General features: G+C 34.0%; 2 long non-coding RNA genes across 4 annotated transcripts; one reads left to right on the forward strand and one right to left on the reverse strand.

Annotated features, from left to right (window-relative positions):
* Positions 1-445: 445 nt before the first annotated feature.
* LOC133201083 (uncharacterized) lies at positions 446-6028 on the reverse strand. 2 transcript variants are annotated; one of them, XR_009723034.1, is made up of 6 exons: positions 5335-6028; positions 4806-4884; positions 4446-4519; positions 4226-4333; positions 3854-3973; positions 446-1587 (listed from the first exon to the last, which is right to left on the reverse strand). It is a non-coding gene; the product is annotated as an uncharacterized LOC133201083 (long non-coding RNA). The 2 variants fall into 2 exon arrangements; XR_009723035.1 differs by having other exon boundaries at positions 4446-4527.
* A 652-nt stretch (positions 6029-6680) lies between these two features.
* Positions 6681-7836, forward strand: LOC133200995 (uncharacterized). Of its 2 annotated transcripts, none has more exons than XR_009723027.1 (4): positions 6681-6723; positions 7170-7259; positions 7540-7626; positions 7763-7836. It is a non-coding gene; the product is annotated as an uncharacterized LOC133200995 (long non-coding RNA). The 2 variants fall into 2 exon arrangements; XR_009723026.1 differs by having other exon boundaries at positions 7548-7626.
* The last annotated feature ends 3396 nt before the right edge of the window (positions 7837-11232 follow it).

Genomic DNA, 11232 nt, shown 5'->3' on the forward strand with positions numbered 1-11232 from the left:
ATTAATGCATTTTTACTATACAATCAATAGAGCCCCACCTTAACACTAGAACTCCTGAGCCAGGGGAAATTAAATTCACAATTTTGGAAGAGGCAAAGGTAAAGGGCTCATAGTATGTTATAATCACGAAAACAATTTGAATGCTTGATGTTTAGGAGTAGAGAAGATTTTTGAAAATTGCATTAATTTTAATGGTTTTGGCCCCCTCAGGCCCAATGGGGGTGGGGATCATGAAATTCACAATTTTTGTCCCCCTTTGTCCAAAGATGAATTTGATGAAATTGGTTCAACGGTTCCAGAGAAGAATTTGAAAATGTTCAAAAGTTTCAACCAACGAACGGCAACGGACAAAAACAGATTGCAAAAGGTCACCTGAGTGACTCAGGTGACCTAACAAATGTCTGCATGGAAAAAGAATAGAGTGAAAACATTAATTTATTTGGAGTGTTCATAATTTTGTGAAAAGATACATGAAACATAGATCAGACTGAGCATGTACATGTATATTCAATATTAAAATTAAAATATGTGAAAAATTGTTAGCACTTTAGTAAAATGTTTATGCTCATTCATTCCCCAAATAAATTTTCAAATACTGACCAAATATGAATCATATATATTATATGGCCTTAAACATGTATAATTTAAAAAATGGACAGACATACAAGGCCCCACATTATTTTCATTTTTATAATCTAGACCTTTTGAATTTGAGCAACTGACATTAATAAAGATACACACCACAAACAAATTTTCTTATCTTCCACACAGAAGAGTTACACTGGTATTTTTTCAATATTTCTTTCAATGGAAATGTAATTAATAAATTTTAATTTAGTAGAATGTAAAAATAGACTCTTGAAAATGTCCCCAGAAACTTTGAAGCAAGAAAACTGAATACATTTTATAAACTTTTCAAAAAAACATATTGAACTGTAAAGTTGCATTTTTGCACTTTTTGCCAAATAATGTACCTTGGCCAAACATTAAGTTGTTTAACTATACAAATATTAATTCCAAAGTGAGAAAGGCACCTAATTTAGCAAAGATATCTGAATTTTGGGGAAAAAAAGTTTGTGTTATTTATCCTTAATTAACAATCTATAATTGTTTCTTTGCATTTGTCTTCAGAATACAGTCTGTATGTTTAAATAATTTTTTTGTCCAAAACAAAAGAGTTTATTGTTTGGATGTAAAACTTAAAGATCAATCTTGACTGAGAATAAAATCTACATTTGTCAACCTATTATACAAAGTGAAAATATTCCAATTAACTTAACAAATACCAAAGTAAATGTGCTTCATTCAAACTCATATCAACTGTCTTGATCCTTTGACCATTCAAGTAAATAACAAGATTTTATGCATAAAAATATGTTGTTGCATCAGAATGTCATCCAAACAAACTTGATCTTTGACAAAGTTATTCTAAAATATATAAAATGAGTTTTGCCAAAGCAATCTCTTTCCATATTATTCAAGTGAATTCTATGGGTTATATGTCCTTATTGCAATGCACCAAGCACACAACATCCACAGGAAATGAACTCAGTGGCACAGCTAAGCATCCGGGCTTCCACATCAATCCTGAAAAAAAACCCAATCATCTACATACATGTATCATCTTTAGTCTAACTGGCATTTTGATTTCAACTGAAGGATTTACATATTAATGTATCAGCTTGTATGTCACCTATAGTAACTATTGATAACCTTTCATACAATATGTACAAGTAATTAATGAAAAAATACAAGTTATAAATCATGCATGGATCCAGGGAGAGTCTAGAACACCCTCCCCCCCCCCCCCCCCCCCCCCCCCCCGGAGTGTTCAAAATTACCAACTTTGTATAGTTAGGTAGTCAATTTTTTTGAGAGGCATTTTTAGTAGGTGTGCCTCCCCTGGAAAAAAATTTGTGGGTCCATGCACAATGCATGACTATAAAAGGAGCAATTAAATTATCCACAGAATAAATGCCATTGTTATCTCCAGTTTGCTACTTTACAGCTGATTTTATGTCATACTCTTGAAGCCTTCATATTCTCTAACCAAATATCCTGTGTTTTATTCCTAAAAATATTGCTTTCAGATGTAAAAGTTTGATTGCAGTTAACACATATACTTATTACATAACAAAGGTCAAAGTAAAAAAAAAAGGGGCTCATTGGCCACAACACCCACCTGCATATTTGTGGCCCTTCATGTTCATCAGCAGATTCTTTTTTTAGATATAATCCCAAGTAAAATCTAAATTGATCACTAACTGCAGTGCAAGCCTATTCCCGGAGGTTATGATTTGAACAAACTTGAATCTACACTATCTGTGTATCATGACCCCCAGGGGTAGGATGGGGCCACAATGGGGGATAAAAGTTTTACTTAGAAATCTATAGGAAAATATCTTTAAAAATTTCTTCGTAAGAACAAAAAAGCCATGATAGGTCATATTTATATGGAAGCATCATCAGGTAGTGTAAATTCAAGTTTGTTCAAATCATAACCCCCTGAGGGTAGGGTGGGGCCACAATGGGGGGTCAAAGTTTTGCATAGGAATATATAGGAAAAAAATCTTTTTCTCAAGAACAGAAAAGCCATGATTAGTCATATTGATATGGAGGCATCCTCAGGTAGTGTAGAATCAAATTTGTTCAAATGAAGGCTCCCGGGGGTAGGGTGGGGCCACAATGGGAGATCAAATTTATACAAATGAATATATAGGAAGAAATCTTGTGCTCAAGAACAGCAAAGCTATATGTTATATTGATACAGAAGCATCATCAAGCCCCCCCCCCCCCTTATAAATTACTGATTTTTGCTTTTTTTCCCTAGCTTATGTGCTCAGGTGAGTGATGTGGCCCATGGGCCTCTTGTTTGATCAAACTTTAATTTACTTCACCCAGTCACACTCTGTACCAAATTTAATTTAAATTGGTCCAGTGATTGTTGGGAATGGGATGAATTTGTATAAAAGTTATTGATGACAACGACAGACCATGGAAAAATTTTGATCCGAAAAGTTCACTTGAGCCATTGGCTCAGGCGAGTTAATAATGGCTGAGTTGTGAATCGCTGTGTTTTGCTTGTATGTCTCTGGTCTTAGTCTTTAGTTGTTTTGTAAAACAGGCCCCTTATACCTAAATCTAAAAGAGATGTTTGTGAAACACTTATGCCCCCCCTCCCCTCGGACATACATTATGCTACGGGGTGCAAAAGCCTTTATTATGGGCAGTATACGTTATGGGCAGTGTACATTGAAATGAAATTGACCTTTTGAACTTAAAATCAATAGGGGTCATCTACCGGTACTATCTGAGATGCATCAACCAATCTTCTACATCACACCTTTGGCAAAAACATGTTTCTCATGATATATCAGTAATTTATTTGTACAACCTTTGCAGAGATAATGAACAGAAAGCTAAGTCCAAGGGGTATAACTCTGTCAAAAATTGCTCGATCATACCCAAAACAGAGATTGACCTAGATATTCTTATGATAAATCTATATGCCAAATTTCATTTCAGTATGTCCAACCTCTGCGAAGAAAATGAATAGAAACTGCACATACTTGGAACTTTTCTAAGTTCGAGGGGCATAACTCTGTCAACAATTGCTCGATCGTACCCAAAACAGAACCTGACCTAGATATTCATATGATAAATCTGTATACCAAATTTCATTTCAGTATGTGCAACCTCTGCGAAGAAAATGAATGGAAACTGTTGGTGGACCGACAGACAGACAGATTGACTGACCGACCAGAAGACAGCAGCAAAGCAATATGCCCTCCCTTCTTCAAAGAGGGGCATGATAAATGTACAAACTTTTGAACTTGAAATTGGTAAACTATACCTGTTTAGCTCTTTTATGGGTGTCCTATCAAGACTGCCCTCTTCTAGATTCAGTTGTTGGTACAAATTAGGTTTTAACCAATATTTGGAGTTGACCTTGACCTAAATGGTGCTTTTTGATCTTCGAATAAGAAGAAACAATACATGATTAGCAATATAAATAGAAACTTCTGTGATTATCATCTTGTAACTTTATATGTAAATTAAAAAATTATGAAATTCAATGCAAGTTGTTAACTTCATTACAAACATTATTTGTTATATCTGCTAAGTTCACAATGTGATTTAAAGCCAAGGACAATGAAAATCAATTCGCTGTAAGCATCAATTCATTGTAAGCATGTTCACATTAACTGTGTTTTACTGTACTGACCTTTGGACTTGAAACTGGTGCTTTAATTCATCATCTTTTATCTTGCAAATCCAATACACAGAGTAGTTTCTTTCAAGCTGACATCAGTCTTGGCCTTTGGTCTTTGACCTTGACATTGGAAAACATATATATCTGTATAAGTAATTCCATTATGTATGATTGCTGGTTTCCTTTTTGTTAAAACAATTATAAATTTGAAATGCTTGTAAATGAAGTGTACCACTTTCAGCTGCACATTCCTAATTCTGCAAAATGGTTATCCATACTCATAATCCCCAGTCAGCATGCGTCAATCTAAAATACTATTAATAATTAATACATTTGTAATATACATGCATAAGTCATATATATGTGTATCTGCAAATAATATAAAAGGATACATGTACATGTATATTTAAATTTTCAAGAAACTATATTTTTTTCAATACAAGAAATTGCACAAACATTGTTTGCTACTATAATTATTTTTTTAATTAATATGAATACATGTATTAAAAGCATCTTTTCATAAAAAGACATAATTATAAAATTCAAGATTAATGTATTTGCCCAAAATTACATGAAGTAAAGGAAAACCTACCTACATATCTATCACCAGTCTTGGACAGTTTAATATGTTGATGGTTCAGTACACACAAATCACTAGCTGTTACTTGGTACTAAAAAGAAAAAAAATGTATATATTAAATGATATGTTTAAATTTTAAATTGCAAAAATATAATGCAGTAAGTGTTGTAATTTATCCGTATATAGCAGGATGAAGCCCCCCTTCCAATTTAGCCCCAAAGTTCTATATATTTGAATGAGAGTAAACAAATTTCTTTGGAATGTATTGTAAAACAACTTGATTCTAAATGCAACTAAAATACCATATTTCTTTATGTTCGTAACTGCATAAAAAAATTAAAGAGCCGTTTATTTTAATTGTGTAACAAACGTGTCGATAGACAAATTCGAATTTCCTCGATGAAATCTGCTGAATGTCTTAGATTGTTGGAATATGCTGTTCATACGATTTATTCCAAATAACCATTGCGTAAAATAAATATTTAGAACAGCAAACTAAGCTATTCATAAAGATTTATAATGGAAAAATCACTGAACTTACCTTACTTGCCAGCTGAGATGAACGGGAAGGCTGGAAACCCAATACACATTTTAGCGGTTTTTCAGTGTTAGGGAAGCGCTTACATATTATCATACTAAAGCGAATCATGACTGTGCTTGGAAGTCATACATCCTGGCGCAATGCAATCATGACTTCAAATCTTGACTGCGTTTGAAGAAATACATCATGACTTGTCCAGGATTGACGCTTGAATAAATCATGACTGCGTTTGGAAGTCATACATCCTGGCGCAAGGCCAGGATTGACGCTTGAAGAAATCTTGGCTGCGTTTGAAGAAATACATCCTGACTTGGCCAGGATTGACGCTTGAAGAAATCTTGGCTGCGTTTGGAAGTAATATATCCTGGCGCAATGCAATCCTGGCCGACCAAGATAGGATGGGCATATGTTGTCAATCCTGACTTGGTCAACATTGAATCATGACCCGGCCAAGATAGGATGACCATGTTATCAATCCTGACTTGGTCAAGATTAAATCATGACCTGGTCAAGATAGGGTGGTCATGTTATCTTGACTTGGCCAGGATGGGATGGTCATGTTATCAATCCTGACTTGGTCAAGATAGCATGGCCATGTTATAAATCTTGACTTGGCCAAGATAGGATGGCCATGTTATATGATGACCGGCCAAGATAGGATGGCCATGTTATCAATCCTGACTTGGCCAAGATAGCATGGCCATGTTATATGATAACCGGCCAAGATAGGATGGCCATGTTATCAATCCTGACTTGGCCAAGATAGCATGGCCATGTTATAAATCTTGACTTGGCCAAGATAGGTTGGTCATGTTATATGATGACCACGGCTAAGATAGGATGGCCATGTTATCAATCCTGACTTGGCCAAGATAGCATGGCCATGTTATAAATCTTGACTTGCCCAAGATAGGTTGGTCATGTTATCAATCCTGACTTGGTCAAGATGATAAAAATCATGGCTTGGTCATGTTTGAAATCTTGACATGGTCATGATTAATATCCTGACCGGCCAGGATTGATTTACAATGGAACATATAGAACATGACATGGGGGTCCCCTATGGCTTTCCATAAAGTCAGGATGTATTTCTTCAAACGCAGTCATGATTTCTTCAAGCGTCAATCCTGGCCTAGTCAGGATAACATTGCGCCAGGATGTATGACTTCCAAACGCAGTCATGATTTATTCAAGCGTCAATCCTGGGCAAGTCAGGATGTATTTCTTCAAACGCAGTCAAGATTGCATTGCGCCAGGATATGTGACTTCCAAACGCAGTCATGATTCGCTTTAGTATGATAATCTGTAAGCGCTTCCCTAACACCGAAAAACCGCTAAAATGTGTATTGGGGTTTCTAGCCTCCCCGTTCGTCTCAGCTGACAAGTAAGGTAAGTTCAGGTGATTTTTCCCTTATAAATCTTTATGAATAGCTTAGTTTGCTGTTCTAAACATGTATGTATAACGTAATGCTTCTTTGGAGTAAATCATATGAACAGCATTCCAACAATCGAAGACATTCTGCAGTTTTCATCGAGGAAATTCGAATTTGTCTATCGACACATTTGTTATACAATTAAGATAAATGGCTCTTTAATTTTCTATGCAGTTAAGAACATGAAGAAATATGTTATTTCATTTGCATTTAGAATCAAGTTGTTTTACAATACATTCAAGAGAAATTTCCTTAATACTTTCATTCAATTATAGAACTCTGGGGCTAAATTGGAAGGGGGCTTCATCCTGCTCTATACAGATAAATTACAACACCTACTGCATTATATTTTTGCAATTTAAATTAAACGTATCATTTATGTACATTTTTTTTTCTTTTTAGTACCACGTAACAGTAATTTGTGTGTACTGAACCATCAACATATTAAACTGCAGATCCATACCGGCCAAGACTGGTGATAGATATGTATAGGTAGGTTTTCTTTTACTTCTTGTAATTTTGGGCAAATACATTAAACTTGAATTCTAATTATGTCTTTTTATGAAAAGATGCTTTTAATACATGTATTCATATTAATTTAAAAAAAGGTAATTAGTAGCAAACAAGGTTTGTGTAACTTCTTGTATTGAAAAAAAATATAGTTTCTTGAAAATTTAAATATACATGTACATGTATTCTTTTATATTATTTGTAGATACACATATATATATGACTAATGCATGTATATTAAAAATGTATTAAATATTAATAGTATTTTAGATTGACGCATGCTCAGCTGACTGGGGACTATGAGTATGGAAAACCATTTTGCAGAATTAGGAATGTGCAGCTGAAAGTGGTACACTTCATTTACAAGCATTTCAAATTTATAATTGTCTATATATACTTTCTGTTTGTTTTAACGAAAAGGAAACCAGCAATCATACATAATGGAATTACTTATACAGATATATTTTATATTTTCCAATGTCAAGGTCAAAGATCAAAGGCCAAGACTGATGTCAGCTTGAAAGAAACCACTCTGTGTATTGGATTTGCGAGATAAAAGATAATGAATTAATGCACCAGTTTCAAGTCCAAAGGTCAGTACAGTAAAACACGGTTAATGTGAACATGCTTACAATGAATTGATGCTTATAGTGAATTGATTTTCATTGCCCTTGGCTTTAAATCACATTGTGAACTTAGCAGATATAACAAATAATGTTTGTAATGAAGTTAACAACTTGCATTGAATTTCATAATTTTTTAATTTACATAGATAAAGTAACAAGATGATAATCATACAAGTTTCTATTTGTATTGCTAATCATGTATTGTTTCTTCTTATTCGAAGATTGAAAAGCACCATTTAGGTCAAGGTCAACTCCAAATATTGGTTAAAACCTAATTTGTACCAACAACTGATTCCAGAAGAGGACACCCATAAAATAGCTAAACAGGTATAGTTTACCAATTTCAAGTTCAAAGGTTTGTACATTTATTATGCCCCCCTTTGAAGAAGGGGGAGCATATTGCTTTGCTGCTGTCTTTTGGTCAGTCGGTCAATTTGTCTGTCTGTCGGTCCACCAACAGTTTCTGTTCATTTTCTTCGCAGAGGTTGCACTTACTGAAATGAAATATGGTATACCGATTTATCATATGAATATCTAGGTCAGGTTCTGTTTTGGGTACGATCGAACAATTGTTGACAGAGTTATGCCCCTTGGACTTAGCTTTCTGTTCATTATCTCTGCAAAGGTTGAACAAATAAATTACTGATATATCATGAGAAACATGTTTTTGCCAAAGATGTGATGTAGAAGACTATTTCTCTTTGATGCATCTCAGATAGTACTGGTAGATGACCCCTATTGATTTTAAGTTCAAAAGGTCAATTTCATTTCCATGTACACTGCCCATAATGTATACTGCCCATAATAAAGGCTTGTGCACCCTGTAGCATAATGTATGTCCTGGGGGGGGGGGGGGCATGAGTGTTTCACAAACATCTCTTGTTTAGATTTAGGTATAAGGGGCCTGTTTTACAAAACAACTAAAGACTAAGACCAGAGACATACATGTACAAGCAAAACACAGCGATTCACAATTCAGCCATTATTAACTCACCTGAGCCAAAGGCTCAAGTGAACTTTTCTGATCAAAATTTGTCCATGGTCTGTCGTTGTCATCTATAACTTTTTTTTCCAAATTCCTCCCCTTCCCAACAATCACGGCACCAGTTTAAATTAAATTTGGTACAGAGTGTGACTGGGTGAAGTAAATTAAAGTTTGATCAAATAAAGGGTTACACAAATTCTTCCAAGGGGAGATAATTAAGAAAAAGTAAAAATTGGGTGAGGTCATTTAAAAATCTTTTCAAGAATCACTGGACCAGAAAAAAAAATGAAAATTACATGAAAGCTTCCAAAGATAATGTAGATTCAAATCTGTTCAAATCATGACTCCCAGGTTAGGGTGTGACCACTATGGCCAATGAAAGTTATATATATATATATATATATATATATATATATATATATATATATATATATATATATATGCTTTAACTTTTTTGCATTTCTTTAAAAGTTCAGTTTCAGTTTTTTATAACATATGCAAAGGTAAATAACAGCAAATCCCCCCCCCCCCCCCACCAAAAAAGTAAAATATTGTAGTACAAGATGTAAACTGCACATTATCTATAACACAGACAAACAGTACTCTAATTTATTGCTTTCTTGTATCAAGGACCTTTCAAGATATTAAAAACAATACTAAAATGCGAGAATAAGTTTTTTTTTTTCATTCTACATAGTATTTGCCCGAAAAACAAAAAAATACTCTATACACATACACAATAAAAAAAGAAACATGAACCACATAGCTCACCAGAGTTACTTTGGTCATGTTTTCCTCAGAATACTTTAAATAAAAAAAAATTATTTCTTCATTCTTATGAAAACAATTTACCCCTGTATAGTTTTTACATTTGGCCAAATGCATTGTGATTAGTCTTGGCCTTAGTGTTCTTCAAAAAAAGATTGTTAAAGATTTTTTTCTTTTTTCCCCAGCAAAACTTGGATCCCCCATTATGATTCCACCCTAAGGGCCACGATTCAAATGAAGTTAATTTTGCACTACCCTGAGGATGCTCAACTAATCAATTCCTATGTCAAACTGACCTCTTATTTTAGCCCCAACATACCCCCTTTGATTTAATGATCAATTTAAAATCTATGCTACATCAAAAAACTTTAAATTCCTTTATATTTCCATGTTAAAGTTAGATCCCTATCTTGGACCTATGCTACCCAGGGTTCTCCACATTTGAAAATTTAACCATGAAGGAAGCTGTGCGAAAGCAAAATGTGATTGAAAGCACGAACATGTGTTAGACTCTCTTAACTTCATTAATCAATGATCAATTGTAGCCTACCCATGGGCGCCACAATTTGAAAAATTCAGAATTCACACTATCCTTTGTCATAAACCTTTCATCTTTTTGGCCAAGATGTTCTTGAGAAGATTTTTAAATAATCCCTTCATCCACCCCATTTTTGCCCTTCTTGATAATCTACTCTTGGAAGGGGGAAACCAGTGGTTCTCAAGAAGAAGTCTAAAATGATTACAGTATATAGACAAACAGATGCTGCACAATGGATGATCAGAAAAGCTCTCTTAAGCTTACAGCTTAATCTGAGAAGATTAAATTCTATCATTTCTATGTAAAACTAATTCAGTGAAGATCTCTTTCTTTACACATCAAAAATACTCTCAATACATGAGCGGTGATTCCGCAACTGGTAGAGGTGTCATTTATTGCCAAGCTCTGAAAAAAAAAATTAATTCATTTCAGTGCATATTTCAAAAAGTTTAGAGCAAAAATTGACTAAATATTTCAAAAGCGTTTTCTCTTAAAATATTTTGGTCCCCATTAGGGCTGTGTCAATATATCGATTAATCAATACGTATCAATATTCAGGAATGTATCGTATCAAAAAACTAACTTCCAATTTGTATTGGACAGAGAGTTTTTCTTAAAATTCTGTGAAAAAGTTGGGAATTTCAGTCCCCAAAGATTATATTTCACTGTTTTGAATTAAAGCTGATCAATAATGAAATAAACATGAAGGAGATAGCACATCTTAATAACTACTGCAAAATACATAGACAACTATTTTTCAACATGTTAGTTTTACAGTCATTAAAAATTTGAATTTGAAGTGTACTTTGTAAAGAGAGTGAGACATGAACTTCCAATTTGGTAATAAAACACCCAGTTTTTATCAAATTCATGCATTAAATGATTTACAAAACCTTTTTTAATAGATTTGTTAAAGAATCCAATATATCGCATATTGCATTATGAACTAGTATTAATTGTAACGGGGACCGTTACAGATGTTCCCCAAACGCTCCCCAACACCCTCTTGGTGTCTTATTTCCTGTAAGCTTCATTAAA

The sequence above is a fragment of the Saccostrea echinata genome, unplaced genomic scaffold (assembly GCF_033153115.1).
Source record: "Saccostrea echinata isolate AGI-Se365-2 ecotype Australia unplaced genomic scaffold, CSIRO_AGI_Sech_v1 ptg000042l, whole genome shotgun sequence".
NCBI classification, from domain to species: Eukaryota; Metazoa; Mollusca; class Bivalvia; order Ostreida; family Ostreidae; genus Saccostrea; species Saccostrea echinata.